This window comes from Gopherus evgoodei, chromosome 4, assembly GCF_007399415.2.
Source record: "Gopherus evgoodei ecotype Sinaloan lineage chromosome 4, rGopEvg1_v1.p, whole genome shotgun sequence".
Taxonomy (NCBI): Eukaryota; Metazoa; Chordata; order Testudines; family Testudinidae; genus Gopherus; species Gopherus evgoodei.
Window position 1 is genome coordinate 86133062 of NC_044325.1, and position 11892 is coordinate 86144953.

An 11892-nucleotide genomic window follows, 5' to 3' on the forward strand; every position below is an offset into this window, starting at 1 on the left:
TATAGATGCTTCGTACTTCTATATTGGCTAAATTTCCTTTTCTAGTACAAGTTACCTATTTTCTTTGAACAGTTTCCCAGCGTGCTCCCTGTCATAGCGGGACCCAGCCTTTCATGGACAGCACCCTGCCTCAACGATGGCCCTCAGTTTGTGAATAAAAAACCTCAGCCACATACCTGCTTTTACAAGCTTCCTCCATGCCCTTCTTTCTCTCTAACCTTTCTCCTGGTATGATGACTCATGGGTTTTCAGAGTGGGGAAAACTCCTTCCTAAAACTGGTTGGGTTTTTTTAGTTTCAATGTCTTTCCATTAACTTTAATGATCCATCATTTGTCTTTTCCTGGTTATACAATACTAAGTTGTCATGGTATATTTCCCCAATCTGAACCTTAGAGTCCCAAAGATGGGATACCAGCATGAATTTCCCTAAGCTTAATTACCAGCTTAGATCTGATAGCTGCCACCAATCAGGACTTGGAGTGCCTGATACACTCTGGGCCCCTCAAAACCTTCCCTGGGGACCCCCAAGACCCAGACCCCCCGGATCTTAACACAAGGAAAGTAAACTCTTTCCCTCACCAGTGCCTCTCCTACGCTTTCCCTCCCTGGGTTACCCTGGAAGATCACTGTGATTCAAACCCCTTCTCTCTCCTTCTCAGGCTTTCCCTCCCTGGGCTATCCTGGAGAGATAGTCAGATTCAAGCTCCATGAATCTAAAACAAAGGGATTCCACCCTTCTCCCCTCCCTTCTCCTTCCCTGTTAAGTACAGACTCAATTCCCTTGAGACTCAACAAGGGGAAAAAATCAAACAGGTCTTAAAAAGCAAAAATTTTAATAAAAAAAAAGAAAAAAAAGTAAAAGTTGTCTCTGTAATTTAGATGGTAAAAGTTACAGGGTCTTTCAGCTTATAGACACTACAGAGAAGCTCCCCCACCCCGCCAGCAAAATACAATTTAAAATACTTCCAGCAAACTACACATTTGCAAATACAGAAAACAATCAAGAGACTATAACCGCCTTTCTACTTAATACTCACTATTCTGAATATATAAGAGACTGTAGATTGGCAAGAAACCTCGTTGCACGTCTAGTCCCTTTCAGGACTCAGAGAGAACAAAGCAAAACCCAAAAACCACAAACAAAGGCTTCCCTCCACCGAGATTTGAAAGTATCTTGTTTCCTGATTGGTCCTCTGGTCAGGTGTTTTTGGTTCTCTGTTTGTTAACCCTTTACAGGTAAGAGAGACATTAACCCTTAACTATCTGTTTATGACACGCCCCCCAAATCACAGACAGTGGGAAACGTCACTGGCGGTGATTTCTTCCTAGAACTTTAGAATAAACAGATTAATACAACACATGCACCTTTACATATACTACTATGTATGTAAACTACAAGACTTTCTACATTTGAAGGACCAATTTTAACCAGTGGATTCTGGGAAACTTTCATGAGAGAGTGCATCAGCTACTTTGTTAGAAGCTCCTGAAATATGTTGAATTCCAAAATCAAAATCTTGGAGAGCTAAACTCCATCGAAGCAGTTTTTTGTTGTTCCCCTTGGCAGTGTGAAGCCACTTTAGCGCAGCATGGTCGGTTTGTAGCTGGAACCGCGGTCCCCAAACGTATGGGCGTAGCTTTTCCAGGGCATACACAATGGCATAGCATTCCTTTTCACTGACTGACCAGTGACTTTCCCTTTCAGACAGTTTCTTGCTGAGAAACACAACAGGATGGAAGTTGTGATCCAGTTCTTGCTGCGTGAGAACTGCTTCTATACCACGCTCAGATGCATCTGTGGTTACTAGGAAGGGTTTGTCAAAGTCCGGGGCCCTTAGCACAGGGTCAGACATGAGCGCCACCTTAAGCTGGGTAAAGGCCTTCTGACACTCATTAGTCCACTTAACTGCATTTGGCTGGGTCTTTTTGGTCAGGTCGGTCAGTGGGGCAGCAATTTGGCTGTAGTGTGATACAAATCGCCTGTAATACCCGGCCAAGCCTAAGAAGAATTGGACCTGTTTCTTGGACTTTGGGAGAGGCCACTTTTGGATAGCATCCACCTTGGCCTGTAGGGGGTTTATGGTTCCTCGACCCACCTGGTGTCCCAGGTAAGTCACTCTGTTTTGGCCTATTTGACACTTTTTGGCCTTAACAGTTAGTCCTGCCTGCCTGATGCGCTCAAAGACCTTTTCCAGGTGTTCTAGGTGTTCGGCCCAGGAGTCAGAAAAAATGGCTACATCATCGAGGTAGGCAACTGCATATTCTCCCAATCCTGCTAGTAGACCATCTACCAGCCTCTGGAAGGTGGTGAGTGCATTTCGCAGCCCAAAAGGAAGCACATTAAATTCATACACCCCTGCTTGGGTGATGAATGCTGACCTTTCCTTGGCAGGTTCATCTAGCGGTACTTGCCAGTACCCCTTGGTTAAGTCTATTGTAGATATGAACTGGGCACGTCCCAACTTCTCCAATAGCTCATCGGTGTGTGGCATTGGATAGTTGTCTGGACGAGTTACCGCATTTAGCTTACGGTAGTCCACACAAAAGCGTATTTCCCCATCTGATTTGGGTACCAGAACCACTGGAGATGCCCATGCACTGGTAGATGAGCGGATTATACCCATCTGTAGCATGTTTTGGATCTCCCGTTCTATAGTAGCTTGGGCATGAGGAGACACTCGGTAGGGTAGGGTTCTAACTGGGTGAGCATTACCTGTGTTAATGGAGCGGTATGCCCATTCAGTCCGTCCTGGGATGGCTGAGAACAATGGGGCGAAGCTAGTGCACAGATCCCTGATCTGTTGCCACTGCAGACGTTCCAGGGTTGTGGAGAGGTTCACCTCTTCCACGCCACCGTCACTTTTTCCTTTGTAGTATACACCTTTAGGCCACTCAGCATCATCTCCTCCCTGGGCTGTAAACTGGCAAACCTGTAAGTCTCTGAAAGAAAAGGGCTTGAGAAAATTAACATGGTAAACTCTGGGCTTTAGGGAGGAATTGGGAAATGCTATGAGGTAGTTAACAGCTCCCAGGCGCTCTTGGACTGTGAATGGCCCTTCCCATGATGCTTCCATCTTATGGGCCTGTTGTGTCTTCAAGACCATAACCTGGTCTCCTACCTTGAAGGAACGCTCTCTGGTATGTCTATCATACCAGGCCTTTTGTTCTTTTTGAGCATCCTTTAGGTTTTCTTTAGTAAGGGCTAAAGAGTGTCGGAGGGTGTTTTATAGGTTGCTTACAAAGTCTAGAATGTTAGTTCCTGGAGAAGGCGTAAACCCCTCCCATTGCTGCTTCACCAGCTGTAATGGCCCCTTAACCTCGTGGCCATACACAAGTTCAAACGGTGAAAAGCCTAAACTGAGATGTGGTACAGCCCTGTAGGCAAAAAGCAACTGCTGCAACACTAGGTCCCAGTCATTGGAGTGTTCATTGACGAATTTACGTATCATGGCCCCCAAAGTTCCATTAAACCTTTCCACCAGGCTATTGGTTTGATGGTGGAAAGGGGTGGCAACCAAGTGATTCACCCCATGAGTTTCCCACAGTTCTTTCATGGTTCCTGCCAGGAAATTAGATCCTGAATCTGTAAGGATGTCGGAGGGCCAACCTACCCTGGCAAAAATGTCTGTTAGGGCCTGGCACACAGCTTTAGCCCTGGTGTTGCCTAGAGCCACTGCTTCCGGCCATCGGGTAGCAAAGTCCATGAAAGTCAGTATGTACTGCTTTCCTCTGGGTGTCTTTTTTGGGAAAGGACCCAGAATATCCACAGCTACTCGCTGAAATGGGACCTCAATTATGCGGGGTGGCTGGAGAGGGGCCTTGACCTGGTCTTGGGGCTTCCCCACTCTTTGGCACACCTCACAAGACCGGACATACTTGGCAACGTCCTTGCCCATCCCCTCCCAGTGGAAGGACTTCCCCAACCATCTTTGGTTCTGTTCACCCCAGCATGGCCACTGGGATGATCATGGGCAAGCTTAAGAGCTTTTCCCGGTACTTAGTTGGAACCACCAACTATTTTTGTGGATGCCAGTCTTCCTGGTGTCCACCAGAAAGAGTCTCCTTGTATAAAAGTCCTTGTTCTACAACAAACCGGGATCGATTAGAAGAGCTGAGAGGCGATGGGGTGCTCTGTGCCACCGCCCAAGCTTTCTGAAGGTTGTTATCTGCTTCCTGCTCAGTCTGGAACTGTTCCCTTGAAGCTGGAGACACCAGTTCTTCCTTAGACTGTGGACTTGGGCTTGGTCCCTCTGGAAGCGATGTAGGTGATGGGGTTGTTTTCGTTCCTGGTGAACCAATCTCCGCTGGTGCACCAGGTGGTATTTCAGGCTCTGGCTGAGCCTCTTGGGTATGGTTGTCCACTGCTTCTGCCAGTTCAGGCTCGCTGGTGCCCTTTGGCGTCGGGGTTGAAGATGGGTTTGCAAGCGCTGGTGTCAGTGCTGGCAACGGGTCTGGTGCTGGTTGCTGTTCCAGTTCCTGGTCTGGGACTGGAGGCACTGTGGCTGTTTCAGTCGTTGGTAGGGGATTCAGGTCCACTACCTCTGTCTGGGTCTCTGGTAACACAGACGGGGCCCCTGTGGACAGCTCAGGAACAGGGATGGGTCTGGAAGCTTGCCTGATTTGGCTACATGTAACCATTCCCACTCTCTTGGCCCGCTTCACCTGGTTGGCCAAGTCTTCCCCCAGCAGCATGGGGATGGGATAATTGTCATAGACTGCAAAAGTCCACATTCCTGACCAGCCTTTGTACTGGACAGGTAGTTTAGCTGTAGGTAAGTCTACAGCTTGTGACATGAAGGGCTAAATTGTCACTTGAGCCTTTGGGTTGATGAATTTGGGGTCGACGAAGGATTGGTGGATAGCTGACACTTGTGCCTCCGTGTCTCTCCATGCGATAACCTTCTTTCCGCCCACTCTCAAAATTTCCCTTCGCTCCAAGAGTATTTGAGAGGCATCTGGGCCTGGGGATCTTTGGTGTGATGGTAGTGTAATGAACTGCACTCGATTGGGGTTCTTGGGGAAGTTGGCCTTTATATGTCCCAGTTCATTACACTTAAAGCATCTTCCAGCTGACTGGTCACTGGGTCGAGGTGGGTTACTGGAGACTGGTGAGGTGGGATAATAGGTAGTCTGTGGCTTTCCTTGGGTTGTAGGTGAGGTCTTGGGCTGCCCTCAGTTGTAGGGTTTATTGTCGGTGTGCCCCCTGGGGTACTGGTTTCCCTTGACAGTAGCTTTTTTCTTTTCTGTCACTTCCATCCATTTGGCTCCACTCCCCCGCCTTGGTTACCGTTTTGGGTTTCCCATCTAGGATGTACCTCTCTATTTCCTCAGGAACACCATCTAAGAACTGCTCCATTTGTATCAGGAGGTGCAGCTCGTCCATATTGTTAACCTTTGTTCCTGATATCCAGGCCTCGTAATTCTTTGCAATGTGGTAGGCGTGTCGGGGGAATGACACATCTGGTTTCCATTTTAGGGCTCTGAACTGCCGACGGGCATGCTCAGGTGTTATCCCCATTCTGTATCTGGCCTTGGTTTGAAAAAGTTTATAATCGTTCATGTTCTCCTTAGGCATTTCAGCTGCCACCTCCACTAAGGGTCCATTGAGCAGTGGCCTCAGCTTTATCATGTACTGGTTTTCAGAGATGCTGTATCCATGGCAGGTCCTTTCAAAATTTTCTAAGAAGGCTTCAGCGTCATCACCTGCCTTGTAGGTGGGAAATTTTTTGGGATGTGGAACAACAACTGGCGAAGTGTTGTTAGGATTGGCTGTGTTCTGTTGCTTAGCCTGTTCTAATTCCATGGCCTGCTGGTGTGCCTCCCTTTGGAGCTCTATTTTTCTTTTGTGGTCCGCGTCTTTGGCTGCTTGTTCTCTTTTGTAGGCTTCCTTTTTGATTTTTTCTTCTCTTTCTCTCAGCTCCACCTCTTTTTCTCTTATTTTTATTTCTTTTTGTTTTCTTTCCATGTCTCGCTTGTGGTCAGCATCTCTGAGGTGTTCCTGTGCATCCAGTCTTGCCAGTTCCTGTTTCAGGTCCTTGGTAGTAATATTTCCTGCTTTCTTGTGTTGGGGTGCCCTCTGGTGTTTACTGCCTGAACTGCTGCTTATTTGTTGCCTTCTGAGGGTTGCTTAGCAACAGTGCCTTTCTCGGTAAAGTAAAAAAGAAAGAAAAAACCCTTTCATTTGCAGATGTGCTTTGCTGGAGTCTGTTGCTGACCATTTAAGCCTGCTTTGTTTAACAAAAGATCCTTGTTAAACCTTAATGTGTGTGCCCTCAGGCAGTCTCTCTGCACAACCAGAAAGGAGAAAAGGAAAAAAAAATGTTCTGGCTGTAGTTTTAAAAAACCCCTTCTCTCTGCTTATAAGCAGCTAGCAGAGAAAAAAGAAAAATAATACTCTTACTGGCTTTTTGGGTCCTACTTTATCCACACCGCTGCCAACATGTCATGGTATATTTCCGCAATCTGAACCTTAGAGTCCCAAAGATGGGATACCAGCATGAATTTCCCTAAGCTTAATTACCAGCTTAGATCTGATAGCTGCCACCAATCAGGACTTGGAGTGCCTGATACACTCTGGGCCCCTCAAAACCTTCCCTGGGGACCCCCAAGACCCAGACCCCCTGGACCTTAAAACAAGGAAAGTAAACTCTTTCCCTCACCAGTGCCTCTCCTAGGCTTTCCCTCCCTGGGTTACCCTGGAAGATCACTGTGATTCAAACCCCTTCTCTCTCCTTCTCAAGCTTTCCCTCCCTGGGCTATCCTGGAGAGATAGTCAGTTTCAAGCTCCGTGAATCTAAAACAAAGGGATTCCACCCTTCTCCCCTCCCTTTTCCTTCCCTGTTAAGTACAGACTCAATTCCCTTGAGACTCAGCAAGGGGAAAAAAATCAAACAGGTCTTAAAAAGCAAAAATTTTAATAAAAAAAAAGAAAAAAAAGTAAAAGTTGTCTCTGTAATTTAGATGGTAAAAGTTACAGGGTCTTTCAGCTTATAGACACTACAGAGAAGCTCCCCGCCCCCCGCCAGCAAAATACAATTTAAAATACTTCCAGCAAACTACACATTTGCAAATACAGAAAACAATCAAGAGACTGTAACCGCCTTTCTACTTAATACTCACTATTCTGAATATATAAGAGACTGTAGCAGGGAGATTGGCAAGAAACCTGGTTGCACGTCTAGTCCCTTTCAGGACTCAGAGAGAACAAAGCAAAACCCAAAAACCACAAACAAAGGCTTCCCTCCACCGAGATTTGAAAGTATCTTGTTTCTTGATTGGTCCTCTGGTCAGGTGTTTTTGGTTCCCTATTTGTTAACCCTTTACAGGTAAAAGAGACATTAACCCTTAACTATCTGTTTATGACATAAATGCTTGAAGCTAGTCTCATCTGGGTGGGAAGGCAGCCCTGCTTACCCTCCCTAGCTGACTACCTTCTTGTTGTGAGGTAGTAAACTAAATGTTACAGCACAAATTTATGAGCACATTTTTGTATCTACATAAATACATAATTTCATAATCACAATCTGTATACATATCCCATAAAGATCACCAAATAGAGAAAATTACAAGCTTTCATAAAAAGGCCTTGACATATTTTATGCACAATAACATTGTACACAACCAGTTGATTCAATTACTTATTTTGAGGGGATCACACCCCAGTTCTCTTCTTGGGATGTCTGGACCCTGATTGTCATAGTGGTAAGAGAGAGAAATAAGAAGAGGGTGAGGGATTGTGGTCAGGACCAGCTTTAGGGCAATTCCACCAATATCCAGGAATTGGTCCCTGCACCTAGGAGGGCCCCTCAGTGTCCAGAAGGGGTCCAGAAGGGGGCCCTGCGCCCTTCGCCGAAGTGCCGCCGGAAACAGCTGCAACCGATTGCACTGCTGTCAAATTGCCACCACTATCTTCGGCAGCAGCTCAATTGCTGCTGCTGTCTTTGGTGACATTCTGGCGGTGGCTCTTTCATATCAGGCCCTGCATGTCCTAAAGCCAGCCCTGATTGTGGTGGCTTGGGCCAGGAGATTTGAGGATGAGGGATTGGAGGGGGTTGAGCTAGGGGATTGGAGGGAGGGGCAATGGTAGGTGGGAGGTTGAGAGGGGGGCATGGAGGTAAGTGGCAGAGAGAGAGGAGGAGTTTCGGGGTACTCTAAGCCCCTCTCCTTGCTCCCAGTGTGTAGGCCTGGATCTGGGGGATCTGCTCCTCTGAGGGGGTCTGTGCCCTTGCATGTGTGTTCGGATTGGGCGGTGGGGGTGTTGTTCCATAGGGAGGGGTTTGAGCTCCTTTCTCTGCCTTTCATGTGTGAGCTGGTGATACTAAATGTCTGAGGAAGTGAGGAATCAAAGCACCCACTACTATGAATGGAGCAGTTCACACATCTCAGAACTATTGTTTTATGCTATGTATCTCATTTAGGGTTTTTGTAGCGTTGTTGTAGCTGAGTTAGTCCCAGGATATCAGAGAGACAAGGTGGATGAGGTAATAGAGGCAAGCTTTCAAGCTACACAGAGTTCTTCTTCAGCTCTGTGTAAGCTCAGAAGCTTGTCTCCCTCACCACCAGAAGTTGGTTCAATAAAAGATATTACCTCACCCACTTTGTCTCTCTGACATCCTATGACCGGCATGGCTATGCCAACACTGCATATGATCATTGAAGTGTTTTCATCAGTTAAATAGATTTCATTGAGATGAATGGGCTACTTCACACCTGCACGGCCAGATTAATTTTTTGTGGGCCTGGCACCAAAACATATTTGTGAGCCCCCATGGGGGCAAAGGAGCATGGCATGAGGAAGTCTGTCCCCAGAGCAAGGGGCCAGCCAGGGGCAGTGGGGAATAGCATGGTGGAACCGGCCCTGGTCCACCCAGCCCAGTGCCAGGGCACTGTATACAAACCGGCAGTTGCCAGACACACACAGGTCTGCCCAGCCCTGTGCTGCCAGCGTGCCCCTTCCCCTCGGGAGTGGGCCCATGCCGTGCCACACAGTCCCTGACTCCCTATGCTATGTCCAGCAGCCCCCCACATAAACCCTCCACCACAAATGCACAGCAACCTGCACACCACCACCCCTGCCCAGCACCCCCCTACACAGCTGCACCACTACTGCCCAATGCACTTCCCCACAGCCCACCACCAAAACTACACAGCACTCCACTCAGCATCTCAAAACACAGATCTTCCTCACTGCCCCACAAGAGACTCCCCACTGGCCAGCAGCCCCATACACTTCCAGAGACACACTCACCGGCCCTGCTGGACAGTGACAGCATCTGCCTGGCTGAGCTGGCAGTGCGGCCGGGGCTGATCCAATGCCAGGGCAGGGAATCACTCTGTCTTCTTGGGAGTGGTGCGATTAGCCAGGCCAGGGTCTGCCCCCATCCTGGCTGGACTCCCTCAGGACCCACTTGCCTGGAGATAGGGTGAGCATACGTCCCTGATGGGCCAGGATAGTTCCCTTTTTAAGCTCTGTCCCAGCCATCCTGACTTTTTTTGACAAAAACAGGCATTTATATCCCATTTGTTCTTGCCAACTGATTAGTTGGCAAGAGCAAATGAACAAATGCCAAGTTTACAAAAAAAGTCCGGTGCACTCCCCTAGCAGGGAGTGGAGGAACATGTGTGTGTGGGGTGGAGACACGAGGTGTCAGGCATCAGGACTTGGGGGGTCATCCCCAGCCAGAATGGAGCTTGGGGCGATTAGGGGCCAGCCCCAGTCCCTGGCAGCAGTGTGGTGAGGGTGTCAGCTCCAGCTCCTGGCAGTGGTATGGGGAGCTGGGACGAGGGAGGGGTCAAACCCTGTCCTGGCAGCGGCATGCGGAGCTCAGGGAGTGGGGATCAGCCTCTGGCTGTGGCGTGGGGAGCTAGAGGGGAGGTGTCAGCCCCAGTGATGTATTTAGAGTTAGTGCGCACCTCCTTGAGACCCAGCCAAGAAAAAGAACATTCTCTCTTATCTCTCTACCACCCGTTTTTCACTCTTTTTCTTCATCCTTCTCCTGTAAGTAATAGCAAATAAATGAAAATAAAGTGAGGTACCTCGATTGTTCCTGTAGTCTAATTTATTTTTCCACAGACTACTTGAAAATCACTGGGGGCCTCGGTGGACCACTTAATGATCTTTCCAAATATTGTTTGTACTATTAGCTAACTATTGTAAAGTGCTTTGGATAAGAGCGCTTTAGTAAAAAATGTAAAAAAACATTGGGGTGTGGGGTCCGGCCAGGACTTGGGGTGCAGGAGGGGGCTCAGGGTTGGGGCAGTAGGTTGGGATGTGGAGCGCGCTTACCTGGGGCAGCTCCCATTTGGTGCAAGGGGTGCAGGTGGGAATATGTGTGTGCGTGTGTGTAGGAGCTCCCATTTGGTGCTCAGGATTGGGGTGGGGATGTGAGGTGTGTGTGCAGGAGTCAGGGCACTGGGTGGGGGGGGCTGGGGATGTGTGGGGTTGCAGGAGTCAGGGCTGGGGTCATGGGGATGTGTGAGGGTGGTGCAGGAGTCAGAGCATGGGGCTGGAGGTGTGTGCTGGGGTCATTGGGATGCTCCCAGCCCCCTGCCCTGAGCGGCTCACAGCAGGGGGCTGGAGGGGGTATGTGTAAAGGAGTGCGGGGGCCCCACCTTTGCTCCACCCTGCCCCAATTCCACCCCCTTCCCCAAGGCCCTACCCCCACCTCTTCTCCGCCTTCTCCCTCGAGTGCATTGCGGCCCCACTCCTTCCCCACCCTCATGCCAGCCAACAGCTGTTCGGCGGCAGGGGAAGTGCTGGGAAGGGGAGGGGCGGGAACGTGGCGTGCTTGGGGGAAGAGGCGGGGGATGGGGAAGCTTGGCTGCTGGTGAGTGCGAGCAGAGCCTGCCCTGCAGCAGGAGCCCCAGGAGCCAGCAGGACCAAGCTTCTGCCCCCACAAGAGAAAGCAGAGGGTGGAGGGCGGAGAAGAGCTTACTGGAGCCCAAGCAGAGTGGGCTGGGCCGGGGACCCTTTGGAGGCAGGGCCCGGTGCCATGGTAAACCCGGTACTGCACACCTGTGACATTACCCAGAGTATACTCTGGACCAGTGGTGGGCAACCTGTTGCTTGCGGCTGCACGCGACCCATCAGGGTAATCTGCTGGTGGGCCGCGAGACAGTGTTTACATTGATTGTCCGCAGGCCCAGCTGCCCAGTCTTCCAGTGACCGCGGTTCACCATTCTGGCCAATGGGAGCTGTGGGCCAGAGGGGCATGTTTCCCATTCTTATACTTTTCCTTTTCTTTGAGAATCCTCTTCAACTGGGCTTCAGGAGACAGAAAATCTGTGGGGATGGGAACCTCCAGCTGTTTCTTTGCCAAGATGTAAATATCTTTCTCACACCCTTTCTTCTACCAAAGAATGGTCACTTAATCAAGTGACGTTCCATTTGATTTCGTTGACCCTGGTTGAGGTGTTGACTAGCCTTTTCTCTGAGGAACTGGTTTGTGGCTGCTTTTAATAATATCATACAGTAGAATCTTATAACTTTATATACAATATTGCCACACATATTTTACCAGGACAATAATGATCAACAAATTATGAGTTTTTCACAAGGTATACTTTGTACAAGATTTATCATAATCCTATAAAAAGCGTGGAACATAGAGGTACAGATTGTCACAACATCTCTTGAAACTTCCTACATCACAAATGGGTGTGTAGAGCCACAAACTAGGCCTAGATTTAGAGCAGGAACTCTGCATCTCTACTGCCTTGCCCCTTTTTCCCTCCAGCTGGTGCATAGACTCTTCACAATCCCACTACCTTCCCCTGTCCCCATAGAGCATCCAACTTTAAAAGGGGCATAGAGTAGTAAGTGGGAGGGTGGAGGTAGGGTGTGTGTGCGCGCGCGGAGGAGGCAGGGGGCTTGGAGCAACACGGAGGTCAGG